The sequence below is a fragment of the Prionailurus bengalensis genome, chromosome B3, assembly GCF_016509475.1.
Source record: "Prionailurus bengalensis isolate Pbe53 chromosome B3, Fcat_Pben_1.1_paternal_pri, whole genome shotgun sequence".
Taxonomy (NCBI): Eukaryota; Metazoa; Chordata; class Mammalia; order Carnivora; family Felidae; genus Prionailurus; species Prionailurus bengalensis.
Genome location: NC_057355.1, coordinates 70,638,941 through 70,658,398, shown reverse-complemented (window position 1 = coordinate 70,658,398; position 19,458 = coordinate 70,638,941). Strand labels below are relative to the sequence as shown.

At 36.5% G+C, this 19,458-nt stretch overlaps 1 long non-coding RNA gene, 1 other non-coding gene and 1 pseudogene across 2 annotated transcripts in view; all 3 read left to right on the top strand.

Moving 5' to 3' along the window:
- The window catches only part of LOC122467878, a 39,280-nt gene extending 31,081 nt beyond the window's left edge, over positions 1-8,199 (top strand). The window contains exon 4 of the long non-coding RNA XR_006293099.1: positions 8,069-8,199. This is a non-coding gene — a long non-coding RNA (uncharacterized LOC122467878). The remainder of the gene's footprint in view (positions 1-8,068) is intronic.
- On the top strand, positions 7,507-7,641 carry LOC122469883. Its single transcript, XR_006293762.1, has one exon. It is a non-coding gene; the product is annotated as a small nucleolar RNA SNORA17 (small nucleolar RNA).
- Positions 8,200-14,657: 6,458 nt separating the features above from the next.
- LOC122468043 lies at positions 14,658-16,985 on the top strand (annotated as a pseudogene).
- The last annotated feature ends 2,473 nt before the right edge of the window (positions 16,986-19,458 follow it).

Genomic DNA, 19,458 nt, shown 5'->3' with positions numbered 1-19,458 from the left:
TTCGTGAGTTTGAGCCCTGCCTCGGGCTCTGTGCTGACAGCTCAGAGCCTGGAGCCTGCTTTGGATTCTGTGTCTCCCTCTCTCTCTGTTCCTTCCCTGCTTACATTCTGTTGTCTCTCTCTCAAAAATAAAGATAGATTTTTAAAAATTAAAAAAAATTTTTTTTAATATCTTTTAAGACTTCTTCTTTGATCCATGTGCTATTTAGAATTGTATGGCTTAATCTCGAAATGTATTAGAATGTTCCAGCTATCTTTGTTATTGATTTTTAGTTTCATTCCAATGTGGTTTGAGAACAACATACTTTGTCTGATTTCTACTCTTTTTGAGGTAGTGTTTTATGACCCAGAAAGTGATCTATCTTGCTGAACATTCCATGTGAACTGGAAAAGAACATATATTCTGTTATTGTTGGATGAAGTGATCTATAAGTATAATTAGATCAAGCTGATTGATGGTTCCTTTGAGAGCAACTATGAGCTTACTGAAGTTCTGCCTTCTGGATGTATCAATTACTGAAAACAGAGACTTGAAGTTTCCAACTATAATAGTGGATTTGTCTATTTCTCATTGGACTTATATCAAGTTTTGCCTCATGTATTTTCATGGTCTGTTTTTAGGTGCATACATACTAAGGAATGTTATGTCTTCTTGAAGAATGAGTGATTTCTCTCTGAGAACTTTTTTTTCTCCTACACTTTTGGAGGATAATTTTGCTGAACATAGAAATCTAGATTAATTTTTTTAACATGGTAAATATTTCACTTCACTCTTTCAACCATAACATGGTTATGACAAGAAGTCTGATGGAATTCTTATCCTTGTTCCTCTATAAATAATGTTTACCCTCCTTGGATTCCTTCAAGATTTTCTCTTTTGTTTTCTACAGTTTGAATATAATATGCCTATGTATAGACTTTTTTCTTGTTTCTTTTTTTTTCATGTTTGTCATTATTTTTGGAAAATTCTCAAGCCATTATTATTGAAAATATTTCTTCTCCCTTTCCTCTTTCTTTTCCTCTGTTATTCCAATTATACATATATCCTTTTATTATTGTACCCCATTCTTGAATAATATATATGATTATTTTTGTCATTTTTTTCCTTCCAAGTATTTGAATTTGGGAAGTTTCTACTGATGTATCTTCAAGCTCAAAGATTCCATCCTTGTTATGTCCAATCTAGTGATGAGCCTATGAAAGGCATCCTTCATGTGTCTTACCATGTTTTTGATTTCCAGCATTTCCTTTTGATTCATATTGTTTCTATCTCTCTGTTTACCTCACCAATCTGTTTTTGCATATAGTCTACTTTTCCAATTAGAACGCTTTATGTATTAATTATAGTTATTTTAAATTCCTTATACAATAATTCCAAAATATGTCATATCTGACTCAGCTTCTGATAATTGCTTTCTCCCAAGATTGTAGTTTCTCTTGCTTTTTATTGTGCTTTGAAATAAACCTGATTTTAAAACACTTTTATTTCTTGTGGCATATATATACATACATACATGTGTGTGCATATGCACACACACACACACACACATACATAAAATGAGAAGTTGGGAATAAGTTTAGGAATTCCATGGGCTTGCACCAATGGGTTAACAAGGCATGAAGAATTACAAAGCCATAGGATGCTCACACCCAAATTTTGGTAAACAAAATTAGTCAAATAAGGATAGAGAGGGCGGGGCAAAGGCCCCCAAGATAGAGACAAGGGGCAAAAGCCCCAAAACAAATGTATATGAAGTATACAAGGTTAGGTATTCAGGGTGAAAACACCTCCCAATTTAGTACAACAGCAGAAAGTTGCTTTCACAGGAAGGAAGGACCAAATTAGGTAAACAGGTAAATAGGGGTATAGACCATGGTGGGGGGTGAAGCTGCCCAGAGAGGAGCTAATTAGCAAAAGAAAGGTGCCTTGTTAACCCTGAGGCAGCATGGTTTATTTGTCTTATCCCCTAGGCTGGCTAAGATAAACAGACACAGAGCCTCTTGTCTGCAGTTAACATCCATCTGCCCTGAGCCAGGATTTTTATATTGACCTAAACCCCTAACACTGTATATCTTCAAAACCCCCTTTCCCTCACACCCATGAGTTAATGTTCAAAGATTCACTGTCTCTTTGTGCACATCCATCACGCTTGTAAGCCTTCTGATCCTAATAAGTACGGAGCAAGGACCCTTATTCAGGACTCTTGTCTTTTCCTGGACATCTCTCGCATTTTAATCCTGCATCTCACTTTCTTGCTGGACAAGAAAGAACTCTAGACCCAGAGTCTATGACACAATTGAGGCCAGAATTACCCTGAGACCAAAACCAGAAAAAGATACCACACAAAAAAGAAAACTATAGGCCAATAGCCCTGATAAACACAGATGCAAAAATCCCCAACAAAATGCAAATGGTACATAGCAATGTATTAAAAAGATAATTCACCATGATCCAGTGGGATTTATTCTGGGCTGCAAGGGTGGTTCAATATTCACACATCAATCAATGTCATAAATGACATCAACAAACAAAAAAGATAAAAATCAAATTGCCTTATCATTAGATTGGGGGGGGGGAGCATTTGATAAAATTCAATGTCCATTCATGATAAAAACTCTCAACCAGATGGGGTTAGGGAAAACATACTTCCACATAATAAAGGCTATATATGAAAAACCATAGCTAACATCATACTCAATGGTGAAAAACAGAGAGCTTTTCCTCTAAGATCAGGAACAAGACAAGGATGTCCACTCTCACCACTTTCATCTGACATAGCACTGAATAGGCTATGCCACAATAATCAAACAAGAAAAAGAAATCAGAAGCATCCATATGGGTAAAGAAGAAGTTAAACTGTCACTATATGCAGAAGAAATCACACTATACATAGAAAATCCTAAGGACTCCACCAAAAAAAAAAAAAAAAACTACAAGAAGTAATAAATGAATTCACTAAAGTGGCAGGGTACAAAATTAACAGCCAAAATATGGTAGTGTTTCTGTATACTAATAATGATGTAGCAGAAAGAGAAAAACAGAAATTTTTTAAATAACACCATTTACAGTTGCACCAGAAAAATAAAATACCTAGGAATAAACTTAAGTGAGGTGAAAGACCTTTATCCCCAAAACCATAAAACATTGATGAAAGACACTGAAGATGACACAAACAAATGGAAAAATGGAAAGTTATTCCATGCTCAGGTATTGGAAAAATTAATATTGTTAAAATGTTCATATCACCCAAAGCAATCTACAGATTCAAGGCAATCTCTATCAAAATATCAGCAGCATTATTCACAAAACTAGAATAAGTAATACAATAAACAAATAAATAATAGCCAAAGCAATCCTGAAGAAGACAAGATACCTGGAGGTATCATAATCCCAGATTTCAAGATACATTGCAAAGCTGTAATAATCAAAACAGTATGGTACTGGAGCACCTGGGTGGTTCAGTTAAGAGGCCAACTCTTGATTTAATCACCAAGGTCTCAGGTCATGATCTGAGGGATCTGTTGGTGGGATCGAGCCCTGTGTTGGGCTCTGTGCTGACAGTGTGGAGCCTGCTTAGGATTCTTTCTCTTCCTCTCTCTCTGCCCCTCCCCAACTTGTGCACACACTCTCTCTCTCTCTTTCTCTCTGTCTGTCTCTCTCTCTAAAAATAAATAAATAAACCTTAAAAAGCCACAATACAAAAACAGATACATAGATCACTGGAACCGAACAGAAAGCCTAGAACAAACCCACACTTTTATGGCCAATCAGTCTATGACAAAGGAGGCAAAAATATGAAACATCAAGACCACCATGTATGAGATATATTTGGTGTCCTACAACATCTGGTGTATAGGAGTCAAGGCCCTGCTGAGGAGCCAGCTGCAGGTCCTGTGCCACACCACCCAGGTGACCGGACAGTTGCTCATCTACACTGGCACGTACATGCTCCAAGTGCTTGGTGACACAGAGGAGCAGACTCCTCCCAGGTCACAGTCCCGACAGAGGTTCACATGTGGATAAGGATGCGCACTGCAGGGGACCCAGCTGGCTCGTGACCCTAACATTCCCTCTCAAAAAATGAATTTTGAAGATGCTTATGTTCCAAACCATGTGCACTTATACACTGTGGGTCATGTGTGCTCGGGAGTGGCACCCAGGGGAAGAAAAAGGGATTGATAGCATATGAAATGGGGCTATGTATCAGGATGCCCTGAAGGGAGGAGATACCTAGGGGCTTCTGTGGGGGGAGGAAGAACCAAACGTGTGGTATCTCTGGAGCAACACAAATTATGCGTTAAGCCTCACCTCCTGCAATACACCAATCACAAGAGCTACTTTTAATATGGATTAAAGAAAAATGGAGAGTTTCTTCAACAAATGGTGCTGGGAAAACTAGACACCTACATACAAAAAATAAAACTGGGGATCACTTTCTTATACCCTGCACAAAAATAAATTCAGCACGGATTAAAGACCTAAATGTGAGATCTGAAGCCATAAAAATCCTGGAAGGGAACACAGACAATAATTCCTGACACTAGCCATAGCCCACGTTTTTCTAGATATGTCTCCACAGGCAAAGAAACAAAAGCAAAAATACACTATTGGGACTATACCAAAATATAAAGCTTTTGCACAGTGTAGGAAACCATCAACAAAACAAAAGACAACTTACTGAATAGGAGAATATATTTGCAAATAATATATCCAGTAAAGGATTAATATAAAAATATATAAAGAACTCATACAACTTAACACCAAAAAACAAACAAACAAACAAACAAACAAATACCCCATTTAAAATATGGTCAGAGGACCTGAATAGACATTACTCCACAGGAGACATAATATGGACAACAGACACATGAAAAGATACTCAACATCATTAATCATCAGGGAAATGCAAATCAAAACCTCAATGAGATATTACCTCATAGCTGTCAGAATAGCTACAATAAAAAGACAAGAAATAACACGTGTTGGCAATGATGAAGAGAAAAAGGAACCCCCAAACACTATTGGTAGGACTGTAAATTGGTACAACCACTAAGGAGGTTCCTCAAAAAATTAAAAATAGAAACACCATATGATTCCATTTTTCCACTACTGGGTATTTACCCAAAGAAATGAAAACACCTTTTCAAAAAGATATATGCACTCCCATGTTTGTTTGTTTGTTTGTTTTTTATGTTTATTTACTTGAGAGACAGAGCATGAGCAGGGAGGGGCAGAGAGAGAGGGAGACACAGAATCAGAAGCAGGCTCCAGGCTCTGAGCCATCAGCCCAGAGCTCGACGCAGGGCTTGAACTCACAGACGGCGAGATCGTGACCTGAGCTGAAGTCAGACGCTTAACCAACTGAGCCACCCAGGCGCCCCTGCACTCCCATGTTTATCACAGCATTATTTACAATAGCCCAGATATGGAGCAACCTAAATGTCCATCAATAGACAAATGGATAAAGATGATGTGGTATATATCTATATATCTGTATCTATCTATCTATCTATCTATCTATCTAATAATGGAATATTACTCAGCCAAAGAAAGAATGAGATCTTGCCATTTGTGATGACTTTGATTTTGTTTGACCTAGAAGGTATTTTGCTAAGTGAAATAAGTCTGAGAAAGATAAACACCATATGACTTCACTTATAACATGAAATCAAAAAAACAAAACAAGTAAATAAACAGAAAGCAGAACAAACCTATAAATACAGAGAACAAACTGATAGTTGCTGGGAGAAGGCAGGCAAAATGGGGGAAGGGGAATAGGAGATATAGGCTTCCACTTATTGAAAGAATGTAATGGGAATAAAGGCACAGCTTAGGGAATATAGTCAGTGGTATAAACTACAATGTTGTATGGTGACAGATGGTAACTACACTTGTGTGCTTTATATCATAGCATGATATAAAGAGAAAGTGAATCACTATGTTATACATATGAAACTAATGTAATATTATGTGTCAACTATAGTCAAATAAAAAAATTAACTAATAAAAAATTATTTCCTCTTTCACTCTCTCACAGCACTATATACCTTTTCTTCCACAGAAGTTATGTACAGCTTTCAGTTATTTATTTATTTATTTATTTATTATTTATTTACATAAGTATTTGTTTGCTATCTGATTTTCCCTCAAAACTCTAAGTTCTTGTCTGAGAAGGAGACAGAACAATGTCTTATCATGCCTGAGAGGTATCAGGGATCTATAGAAGCAACCATATTGGGCCCCTGGTTGTTAGCAGAGGCAAAGACAATCATTCTTATGGATACTGGGGCTAGAAATAAAGCAAGGAAGGCAAGAGTGAATACTGGTGTGTTGTATAAACTAAATTGGGTCCACTACTATCACCATTTTACATATTACGCATTTATTTGTTTACCTGAGCTAGAATGGTTGGATACTGTCCAGAAATATACAAAAAAAAATTTAAGGTAATACAAGAATCCCATTTTAGATAAAAGAATATGAGGCTCAGAGTTTGTAACTTGACTAAGTTCGGATAGTTCACAAGTGACAGTGCCAAGTTTCAGGCTACTTTTGCCTGTCTTTAAAGCCTGGGCTCCCCGGTTTATACCGAATGCTGTCCTCTTTCACGTATTATGCTAATAGGGATCTCCACTATTTGAAATCACATTCCTTACTCTCGGTATCTTTGGAGAGTCTATCATTCAATCAAAGTAGAATGATTCTACTGTTCAGTGTCTGCTGTTCAGTGTCTTACCACTGTTGACTTACCAATCTAATAGCACCTTCTTTAAGGTAAGGGATCTACACTACATATATTTACATCTAGTACTTCTTATAAGATACAGTCTTAACTCAGTCTCTTCCTTGAGTAGACTGCTAGAAAATGATGGGCTAGAAACTAATAGGCACCAAGCAGGTGGGATTCCACCAAACAAAACTTTGTTTTGAAAACAGTAGGTTAGAGAAATCATAACCTTATATGTCCCAGGCTTCTATATCTGGATGGAAAGAAGTTGAAGATAGAAGTAAAATAATCCTTAACAACACAAAAAATGTTATCTCTTAGGGGTTTATGAGGATATCATCAAAATGGTACTGTTAAAAATGTAGGAAGTGGGGGCGCCTGGGTGGCTCAGTTGGCTGAGCATCCAAGATCTCCGAGATCCGAGATCCAAGATCTCAGTTCAGGTCTTGACCTCGGGTTGTGATTTCAAGCCCCACTTTTGGCCCCACGCTGGACACGACCCGGCCTGACTCAAGATGCTGCAGGTGCACCTCCTATGCTAGAAAGGCAGAGGGAGGAGGAATAAGGTGGCCTTCCTGCTGAGAGTTTGCCTGCTGGAAACTCAGTGCCTGGATGAGCATCCTGGGGTCTCAGATAAGTTGACACATTGGTGTTAGAATAAGTTCACCCTGAAGTATAAATGTTTTGCAGATTCAGGCCTTTCTGTGCAATATCCTAATAGCCTGTTGATCCTTCATCCACAGGGAAATAAAACTTGAATTGTTCAATCTTCCAAATACTTTGCATCAAGAGGCATTGCAGGTGTGGCTGCTTTTGTGTCACATTTGTGTCATTAGGTGACAGAAAGGAAAAGTGGCTTATCCAGGCCCAGTGTTCTGGCTGGTGAACATCTGAATGATTAATAGGTTGACACTTGAAAAAAAAAATGTAGGAAGTGGAACACATCCATAATTACACCGCTTAATTCTTCCCTCCTCATTACCTGCGCACAATTCTTAGCTCATAGATGTCTTGGTCTTATTTATAATTATATTAATTAGGCTGGGTCTTTCAGTATTTTTTTCATTGTAATGGATTAGGAGCCCCATTGCCTAGCAGCTGGAGAAATACAGAAGTACAAGTTAAAAGCCATTGAAATTTTTAATCTAGTTGTCTATCCAAACTACTCAAGACAAAAAAAAAAGGTATTTTTCAAATATTGGTGAGAAAACAACTTAGAAAAACAACTCAGTTTAAGTTGCCTTAATATTTACTACTTTTTCTTCAAACAAGCAGTTGATGTAAAAAATAATAAAGTCAAATAAAAGAACAGAATTTAATTGCCCCCCTATTATTTCATAGAAGCCCATTTGAATTCAGGTGGTCAACACAAACAAAATTATGAGCAGTCTGCTGATCAGAGACCTCAGTGACACTAATCTATTGCTCAGTCTGGGAGAAGATCCAGGCCAACATTCAACAAGTCTACCTACTACTAAGTAAGTAAATTCCTTTTTGTGTAATAATTACTTAACTCCAAATTACAATTATTTTTGAGTCAGTGGTCTTAGAATGGCCCTTCCTAACATAATCCAGAATTCTAATTTAAGAAATGAATGTCTATGTCTTTTTCCTATAATCCCCTGTGATATATACACATGTATCCCTTTTTAAGTTGGCAACAACTCATTTGCAGACATCGTTATTTAAACTTTACCTCCTTCCTCCACCTTAAACATTAGTGAATAGTGTAAATCCAATAGGAATTGTTCTGAGTCTTTTTTTTAAGTTTATTTATTTTCAGAGAGACAGCATGAGCAGGGGAGGGGCAGAGAGAGAAGGAAAAAGAGGGAGAATCCCATGCAGGCTCCACATTACCGGCACAGAGCCCAATGTGGGGCTTAAATCCATGGACCATGAGATCATGACCTGAGCCGAAGTGAAAGGCTTGACTGAGCACCCAGGTGCCCTCAGTCTTTTTTCTTTTCTTTTCTTTTCTTTTCTTTTCTTTTCTTTTCTTTTCTTTTCTTTTCTTTTCTTTTTTTTTTTTTTTTTGAGAGAGAGAGAGAGGGAGGGAGAGAAACAGTGGGGGAGGGGCAGAGAGCGAGGGGGAGACAGAGTCTGAAGTAGACTTCAGGCTCTGAGCTGTCAGCACAGAACCCTACATGGGGCTCAAACCCACAAACCATGAGATCATTACCCAAGCCAAAGTCAAATGCTTAACCGACTGAGCTACCCAGATGCCTCCAAGTTTTGAGTCTTTTTGAGTTGTGTGCATGTGTTTTAACTCTCATACCTGAGCTTATGCTGTTGTGGGTTCTCTGCTTACTTCTACCAGGCACTTATTCAAGGTTTCATAATCACTCTCATAGAGCGTGGCTGATCTACTGGCCAGCAAACATTCTAGTAAAAACCTTAGTCAGCTGTGGATGTTGACACGTGCTTTAGGATTATGATGTATAATATAATATGGTCCCCAAAGTGACTTGCTAATGTCCAGGATGATTGATTGATAAGTGATTAAAATCCCTGGTAAATCAGGGCACCTGTGTGGCTCAGTCAGTTGAGCATCCAACTCTTAATTTTGGCTCAGGTCATTATCCCTGGGTCATGGGATTGAGCCCTATGTCAAGCCCCACATCAAGCCCCTTGTCGAGCTCCACACTGAGCTTGGAGATTAAGATTCTCTCTCTCTCTCTCTCTCTCTCTCTCTCTCTCTCTCTCTCTCTCTCTCTCCCACTCATATTCTCACTCTCTCTCTCTCAAAATAAAATAAAATATAATATAAAATAAAATATAATATAATAATAAAATAAAATAAAAATCCTTGGTAAGTGAATATATTAATATAAGCAAGAGGTATTGTTCTCATCCTCTATCACAATTACATTTTTCCCAGTCCTTTAAAATTACTTCCCTCTGCCTGATTGGACCCACTTTAGGAAGATGATATATCTAAGTGCCCTTTGCTACATAAATGCCCATCTTAGGTGAAATCTCTGAGACTTTTCACTCTTTTAGTTTTACCTAGGGATAAGTGAGCAAGATCTAATTAGGTAACTACTCCATTCTCCCTCAAAGAATAACAATCTTAAAACCTCTCTCAGTTGAACACATTGACCCACTTCTCTACCATGGTTTCTTCTTCCTTGGTGGAGCTGAAATTTAGGACTCATTTACTCCCTAGAATACCTACATAGAATGTACCAGATACAGGGATAGTGACTATGAGGTCTATACTTGGTAAATGCTTGGAACTTGTGTAGAGTCCCCCACCAGTCAGGACTAGTGAAATGCCTATTTAGCAAATGTTCTCTAACCATGAGAAGAGAAGGAAATAAACAACAGAATGTTTGCAATACACTGCATCACAGCCACTTCTTCCTGATGAGCTAATGTGGGGTTGAGGTGAAGGTATGTAACTCTGCTTCACTACATATTCAATGTTATTTTAGTGTAGTTGCCATAATTTAAAATGTTTGTATTCTCCAGACTGTCTAGAATGTTCACACAACGCAATAACTGGTTTATTTACTAGTTTACGTGTGGTTTCCATTCCTTAAACATAACCATCTATACTTTAACGTAGTGATGTTTCTAGGCTATGTCTTGAGATACCACCTTCCTTTGCCTGATCTTTAGCCAAGCTGATTAGTGGATTCACATCACTGACACTATCCACATAGTTAATGTCAAGTCCAGCAATCCCATCCTTATACCTCATTGTTTTTCTACATTAGCTTTCCAAACCCCAAGCATCCATCCTTAAACTGTGAAAAGAACATTTTAAAAATATACCTTTACCTGAGCATGTGGGTGGATCATTCAGTTAAGTGTTAGACTCTTGACTGCAGCTCAGATCATGATCTCACAGTTCAGTTCATGAGTTCGAGACTTGCATCAGCCTCCATGCTGACAGTGCAGATTCTGCTTGGGATTCTCTGTCTCCCTCTGTCTCTGCCCCTCCCCTGCTTACTCTCTATCTCTCTCTCTCTAAATAAATAAACATTTTTTAAAAATTAAAAAATATAAGTATATCTTTACTTTTGAACAAAAAATGAAATATGTTTTAAATAAGTTTTCTCTTTGTTTTTCTAAGAGTAGTAATCACCATTGAAAGAAAGATACTTAAGGATAAATTAATTTTAAATAAATTTTAAATAAATTAAAGTACATTTCTATATCTCATCTATTCAAAAACAAACAAGACTCCTCCCAAAAATATGTGGATATGTGTACACATAATTGTGTAATTGAATTAAAAGGAAACTGAAACAACCACCAAAAATGTGAACAGACTTGTGTGTGTGTGGTTAAACAAAAGTAACAAGAAAAGGTAGATAGAGACATATCATCATATTTCCTTCTCAGACCTCTAAAGCGTTGCATTCTGATCAAGAATACTTGATTTACGTAATACTTTGTAAGTGAAAATAAAAAGGTAGGCTTCCATTATTGTTTTGTTACCTAAAAGAATATTAATAATGCTGACTTTCACCCAATATAAACCCAGAACTTTGCTCATGTAACCACAGAAATTCTCGAGACTTCAAAATGTTTTTCTACCCTCCATTGAAACCCCACAAAACCAGCAATTCAAGGCTGGCTGTTCTGTCGTGTACACAGGTGGAGTATATCGGCAACCAGCTCATTTGTCTTGACTGGTCTTCTCTGACCACTCACCTAAGTCATCTGGCTCCTGAAGGGACTAGAAATAGCAATTTTGTTTTAAAATAATATAATTATTGGGGCGCCTGGGTGGCGCTGTCGGTTAAGTGTCCGACTTCAGCCAGGTCACGATCTCGCGGTTCGGGAGTTCGAGCCCCCCGTCAGGCTCTGGGCTGATGGCTCAGAGCCTGGAGCCTGTTTCTGATTCTGTGTCTCCCTCTCTCTCTGCCCCTCCCCCGTTCATGCTCTGTCTCTCTCTGTCCCAAAAATAAATAAATAAACGTTGAAAAAAAAAATAAAATAAATAATATAAGTATTAAATTAAAAAGTTAGTCAAAGAAATGTTTTAAAACTGTGCTTAACTTCTATCAGTGGAACTTTTATAATTAATTGCACTGACCAGGTCTATCTTTGATTTTAGCAAAAGGTACACTTTCAAGTGATTTTCTCAATTCAGAGGAACTCAGAAATTAAGAGGTCCCAAAGGAGCATAGAGAGCTTGGGTAAGTGAAATTTTCCTACCCCAGAAGTTAGTCTCTACAATGAATATATACCTCACACTCTCACATGGATACTGGTCACAACAGAAAATGGATTATTTGTTTTGCGGCAATATGAGTTTATTTCAGATTCTAGTTAGAATATAGACAATACTTTATCCATAGGAAAAAATATGGTCAAATATGGGGTCTCTCTGATACGAAGGTACAGTCTATACTCTCTAAATTTCTTAACTACTCCCTTAATTCCCTTCCTCTATCACATTTAAGACAATTTTACAATGTTTTAACACTATATTTCCATTAATACTAATTGGGATGGGTTGGAATTTTTGCAGTTTCCAGAAATATCAAGGGTTTCTTCTCCTAGCTACATTTGAGACTTCTGTTCTCCATACAGCATCATAAAAAACACCTGCTATTCAGTCTGACAGCTCCCTAAATGCCCTGGTTGAGGAAGTATTTGGGTTCTCACAGCACCACAGTCATCAGGGGCTACAGTTTTTCTGGATTATGTTCCAGGCACAGGTATGTAGGCATAAATAACAGAAATTTCCAAACATGGAAAAATGGACTGTTAATAATTTAGCTCAGGAAAAATCCTGATAGAAAATATGGAATGAAATCTCTCAAAAGTTGTAACAGTCAATAGTTACCATGAGAATGGAATTATGCTTTTGGAAATGAAGAGTAGGAAATGCAGAATGATACCAAAGAAGGAGAAAGGACTAGAGTCACAAACATGGGGTGTGCATCCCACTCCCCACCCCAGCCACACTATTTCTCTGTTCTGAGACTTCTAACAGGTTACAAATGGGGACCAACCTCAGGACCTATTTCATGGGGTTATTGTAGAGATTAAGTTAGACAATGTAGGTGAAAATACAGTGGGTATTCAGAGAGAGAGAGAGAGAGAGAGAGAGCAGGCAGACACAGAAAGAAACAGGGAGACTTAGTTTTTACATGGCCCTAAAATTCATAGTTCAAAACAAAAAAAAATAGGTATTGTCTAATTTCCTTCCTTCCTTCCCTCTTTCCTTCCTTTCTTTTCTTTCTTTCTTTCTTCTTCCTTTTCTTTCTTTCCTTCCTTACTTTCTTCCTTTTTCCTTCCCCCCGCACCCCCATCCTAAGTTTTGATTCTCTTTGGGGAGTTCTGCTTTAAGTCATTTGATTTTACTATTATACCCTTGGAATCAAGATTTAATTCTCCCACCTAGGACATGATTGAAAATAAATTATAACAGTGTTATTAATGTGACTATTAATATAGTTAATTTAGGAGTAATATTTTGTCTTTTGTAATTCAACTAAAATAATGTTAACAACTTTTAAAACAAGTATCAGGTGAGCAAGCAGGCATAGGTTTTTGCTTCTTTAGTATAACCTAGAGAACCTATTTTTATTTCATCTACAGTGTCCAAAAGTGATCAGAGTACATAGTAAAAATAAATTCAATAAATTCTTGTTGACCACACTAGAAAATTAAAAGGCCCTCCTATATCTAGTACTTTATAACTCTGTCCTTATTTTTATTGCTGGTATCTGGTAACTCTTGTGGATTTAAACAACATCAACAATTTTATAATAGACAACAGTGAGGATAACAGACTAAATTAGAGGAAACCAGAAGCAGTTAGTGCCAAGAAAAATAATAGAATTATTATAGATACAGAGAATACTTTTCATAGATCTACTGACCATTTATATTTCTTCTTATGTCAATTACCTCTTCATTGGACATGCAATCTTATGAAGAGTTTTATTATTTTTGATTCATAGAAATCATAGTTCTCAGCCAAACTGAGCTTTTCTCCAAACCAACATTCTTTCCAGAAGCTAACTCCAAATAGACTATTAACTGTGTTCCTTTTGGGCATTTACCTTTTAACTCATCTTTTCAGCAGTAAAATAAGTATGATTATTATCATGATTATGAAACAATGGTTAAAAGTGTTTATTACAGCTCTGAATTATATAGAAAAAGAAAAAATGAAAAAAAATACTGTATAGCTGGTTTCCAGCTTTGATAGAGGACTGTGAACACCAGTCATCAAAAACTAGTAGTGGCTGCTGGAGATAATTGATCCAATGTAGCAAAGCCCTTCAGATCAAGAAATTTTTGAAAGAGAGAAGGTCAGGGAACAATCAGAAGGATATGGGAAAAAAATAAGGAGATAGGAAACTGGAAAGAGAGAAAAGGAAAAAGGGAAAGAGAGAGAAAGAATATGAATCTCTTGTCCAGTTTTATAGGTTTATTAGATCTTTAAAATAATTTACGCAGCAAAATGACTAGTTTAAAGGAAAACTTAAAGTTTCTCTAACTTGTTGATAAGAAATATAATTAATTTTTATTTTCCATTTACTCTGGTATTACAAGAGATAGCTTGGAAAGAACTATCTGCCAAAGATTGTTAGAAAGAACAGATTTCAAAAATCATGGTTTCTCAGGCTAAAGCAAAAGAGACTGAATGAAAATAGCTTCCTGTGGATATGTTGGAAATGAAATAATTTACCAAACTCTGAAACTCCCATTTGTAACACACGCACAAAAAAAACTCTTTTCCTCAAGTAACTTGATGCATATCTCTCTCCCAGAGTTAATTATAAACTTTGGATTATTTTAGTCCACCCAGAGATTTCCAGATTTTAGTTTCTCAGAAGCCATCTTGTTTTGAATCAGAAACCTAACACCAGATTTTATATTCAATGGTCCCATACCACGTCTGGCAAAATGGCTTTAATACACATTTTAAAGTGTGATATTCAAAACTAAACCTTTCACGATGGCCGAGGTACACTTCAGGCTATAAATAATTTCTTACAGGTTATATAAGCTTTGAATTTCATGAACAGAGAATATTTCTTCCTGGTGCTCATGATTTATCCTTTCTTTATGCCTAGAACATTTATTCTTTAACTGATTTTTAACTACCTTGTATTTGATTAGTTTATCTGCTCTTGTACTTAACTATGTTCATTAGTTAAAAAGTTTTGTCATTTTGTCAAAATAGTATGATCTCTTTTTAAAAATGATTGATTCAAAAAATGATTGATTCATCTATTTATTCATTAAAAAAATTAAGTCAGGGGTGTCTGGGTGGCTCAGTCAGTTAAGGGTATGACTCTTGATTTCAGCTCAGGTCATGATCTCATGGCTTGTGAGTTTGAGGCCCATGTCCAGCTCCACGCTGATAATGCAGGGTCTGCTTGAGATTCTGTCTCCTCCCTCTGTTCCTCCTCCGCTCTCTCTCTCTCAAAAATAAATAACTTTAAAAAATTAACCTTCAATAATATATTAAATATTGTGTCAGTTTTTCAAATTAATAAATAGAAACTATTTTTCTAACATACACCCTCTAAACAATGTCATTTTAAAAAATGTCACTTTACCTCAGGTCTACAGTATTTATTGAATGATCATAATTCTTTTTTTGCTAAAGATTTTTTATTGTTAAGTAATCTCTACACCCAACATGGGGCTTGAACTTACAACCCCGAGATCAAGAGTCACCTGCTCTATCAACTGAGCCGGCCAGGAATCCCAAATTGATCATAATTCTTGATTCATAACATACTCTCACTATTTTTCCATGCCCATTTTGTGTTTGCTTGTTTATTTAATGATAAAATTACACTGATGGAAACATGACCTAATACAAGATCTAGATAATTGATAACATACAACTGGTTATATGCTCATCCTTATGCCTACCTTTCACCTCCCTTCACTTAAGGTTACTTAGGTCTTACATCTTCTCTTTCTGTACATAGTTTTATCATTTACATTTTTTCTGCAAAATATACATTATTTTTCCATTGCTCTTTACTTTATATAAATAGTACTGAGTGGATCCATTTTGGACTTTTTTTTCTTTCAGTATTATGTCTAAGATACATATATATCATTTTATAGTTGTAATTTGTTATAGTTCTGAATAATATTCCATTGTCTTGCTTATGGGGATTATTATAAATTTCTCTACATACACATACAAGAGTTTATCTTGGGTATAGAAATGGGAGTGAAATTGCTGAACCACAGAATTCATCAATATTGAGCTTTACAAGATAAACTTTTTTCCACAGATTATATTAGTATAGACTTTCATCAGCAATGTAGAAGAAATCTTCTTGATTCACATACTGTTATTCAGAAAAATGAATTTCCTGTCTTTCCTTCAGGTGAATTTAGAACAAACTAGACAAAATTGAAGAAGTAAACCAGTCTGTGGTGCCTGAATTTATTATTTTGGGGCTTTGTAATTCATGGGAGCTCCAGGCCTTTCTCCTGGTGATATTTTCTTCACTTTATCTTATCACCATTTTGGGCAACATCTTCATCGTGTTCCTAATTATTGCTGACCTCATCTCCACTCTCCCATGTACTTTCTGTTAGCCAGTCTTTCATTCATTGACTTCTGCCTATCCTCAGTTACTACCCCTAAAATGACCACAGACTTTCTCAAGGAAAACAAGACTGTCTCCTTTGAAGGCTGCATGTGTCAGATTTTCTTTGGACATTCTTTGGAGAGGGTGAGATATTTCTGGTTGTGTCAATGGCCTATGACCGTTATGTGGCCATCTGCAAGCCACTCCATTATTCCAGCATCATGAACAGACAAATGTACACTGGGTTCGTGGTGACATCATGGATCATTGGCTTTGTGCCTTCAATAAGCCAACTCACTATGACTATAAAGCTGCCCTTCTGTGGGCCCAGGGAACTGGCTAGCTTTTTCTGTGATATTCCATTGGTGACCAAGCTAGCCTGCATAGACACCTATATCCTAGAAATGTGGATAAATGCTGACAGTGGGGTACTGGCAACCATTTGCTTCATTCTATTGCTAATCTCTTACTCATATTCTGTTTACCATCTGTCTTTGCTCTAAGGATGGGACATTCAAGGCTCTCTCCACCTGCACTGCCCATATCACAGTGGTAGTGCTCTTCTTTGGGCCTTGCATTTTTACTACCTGTGGCCACTCAGCATCACCTGGGTGGACAAATTTCTGGCTGTGTTTTATGCAGTCATCACACCTCTCCTAAATCCGGCCATTTATGCTCTAAGGAACAAAGAAATCAAAAATGCCATTAAGAGATTATGTTAGCATATGGATTTCTGTATTTCAGGGCCTCATGTTAACAGAATATGTACTATAAGATCTCTAAATTAGCCATACCTGTCTTATTATTTGGTACTGGGAAGCATTCCCCAAGTCACATATGGAAACAGATAACAGTTTTATGTCAATTTTAATTTATTCCATAATCACTTGCTAATCACTGAATACAAAATGATTTCCTGTCTGGAAAATTTGGCCAGTGTCTATGACTATGATGTTGGTTGTGCTCCAGAATAAGTTAAAATTAATAACAATGTTAATGTTATTTACTACTAGTCGTGTTGCTACTTCAGCACCTTATCTTAAAATCTCCTGTTAAGCTAAGCATTTCTTTGAGCAAAGCACTTGACATAGATCTCTAAATTTTGATCAACAGGTCAGTGTATGGAATACTGCTCTTTATTTTTATAATGGGTAAATTAGTCTCTCAATTAGTTAAAGCTCTAGCTACCTTATCTGAAGAGATCGTTGGAAAGGTAGTAACTATTATTCATCATCCTCAGAAAAAAAAGAATCATAATCATAATCTGAAGAGAGTGTTGTCCCCGCAACCTCATATTTTAGCCATCTGTGAAACAATATGATTCTCTTCAGAAGATGAGCTAATTTAAATACAAAGATGGATATACTAACAACCTTTGGGGATTTTGCTTCACCTCTTTTTATTTGTAAATGGGTTAGAAAGTTCATTATCTATATCAGATTAAAGCAGGGAAAAGTGTTATGAGAGTGAGGTCAAAAAGTCTGATTTTAGAACAAAGTATCCATTCAATTATTCAGGGTTCAGATGGCCTGCAAGCAACTGGATTATACACAAAGTTTGTGAATTGTTCATTACTACATATAATATAACTGATGAGGGACAGAAGCAGGGAAATGTTCACCTTTAGCCCAGAAGACTGATCTGTAGCCTGCATAGTTCCAATACGGATCAAATACCTGCTAGTTCCTACATTCTTAAAGGGTCTCGTGACTGCCTGTACATCTTGCCAATAATTAATATCAAGCTGAATAATAAGCACCAGAGAAATCTTGCAAAAGTAATTTTACGGGTAGAAATTTGAAGAATACATTTATGATCTAATAGTCCTTGCAAGGCCCCTCCCCCTTACACACTAAGCATACAACCACCAGCTTCATACAGCAAAAGTGCAGCCCTTTCTGTCCTCGGGTCCTGTCCCAGGCCTATAATAAAAGCACTTTTTGCACTGAAAACATCGCAAGAATTCTTTCTTGGCCATTGGCTCCTAGCTCCACATCAATAACTTTCTTAAGAATTCTTCCTACTCTGTGTTTCAAAAAGGTATGCAAATTTTCATCTCCTTATCTGAAACCCATGGATCCAGATATACTTCAAATTTCATATTGTTTTTTTAATGATGAATTGAGCAGAAATTTTATTTCCAAGCTCATCAAAGATGATTACAAACACAAATCAAATATCCTTTTAAAAATGTTCCCAATTAAATCAAAGGTACATCATCAAAGTAAAACACTTGTGACATTAAGAATTCATTTAGGCTGTAGTACTTTCACATTATTTTGTTTTTAATCATTTGCAATGTTCTGAAGATCACATTTAAACATTTTGAAGACAAGAAATAATGTAGTGTTTTTTTAAGGTACAACCAAAACTACAAAATAGAGGAAATTAAGAAGACAATGACCAAATCTGCTGCATACACAGGATGGAGTAATCTAATATACATGAATCTTTCCAAACAAGTTTGCTAAAACACAGCTTTCATGATTAGAGAGAGAGAGATTTAGAAAAATCAAGACATCATTTGATTAATAAAGCCTATTCTTCCCCCAATTTTCTACTTGCTTGTATTCATTTACAAACTGTAAATTCATGAGAAAAGAACAAGTTTTGTTATGGTATAAAAATCTTGGGGGGCACCTGGGTGGCTCAGTCAGTTAAGTGTCTGTCTTCAGCTCAAGTCATGATCTCACACTTCATGAGTTGGAGCCCCACTTTGGGTTCTGTGCTGACAGCTCAGAGCCTAGAGCCTGCTTCTGAATCTGTGTCTCCCTCTTTCTCTGCACCTCCCCCGCTCACACTCTGTCTCTCTCTCTCTCAAAAATAAATAATCATTAAAGAAAAATCTTGGGAAAAACAAATTACAAATATTCAAATTTTTAACAAAAATGTTTTCCTTCCCAAAATGTAAACATCCATAAAACAAACATAATATTCCAGGTATAGAAACACTAGTAATTCACTTATGAAAGACGTGTATTTGGTGGTAACATTTTTAAGTATAAAAGCACTTTACAAAACAAATCAGGCCATTATTATTTAAAGTCTACTCCTTCACCCAGTTTCCTTTATCTGAGTAGACACTCATCAATTTCTATAGAATTTAGGCTCTAGGTCCAGGCCACAGGAAAGATCTGAAATATCTAAAAGTCATTTGGCTGGAGAAAAGTGTTTTCTTGAGACAGGGAGGCAGTC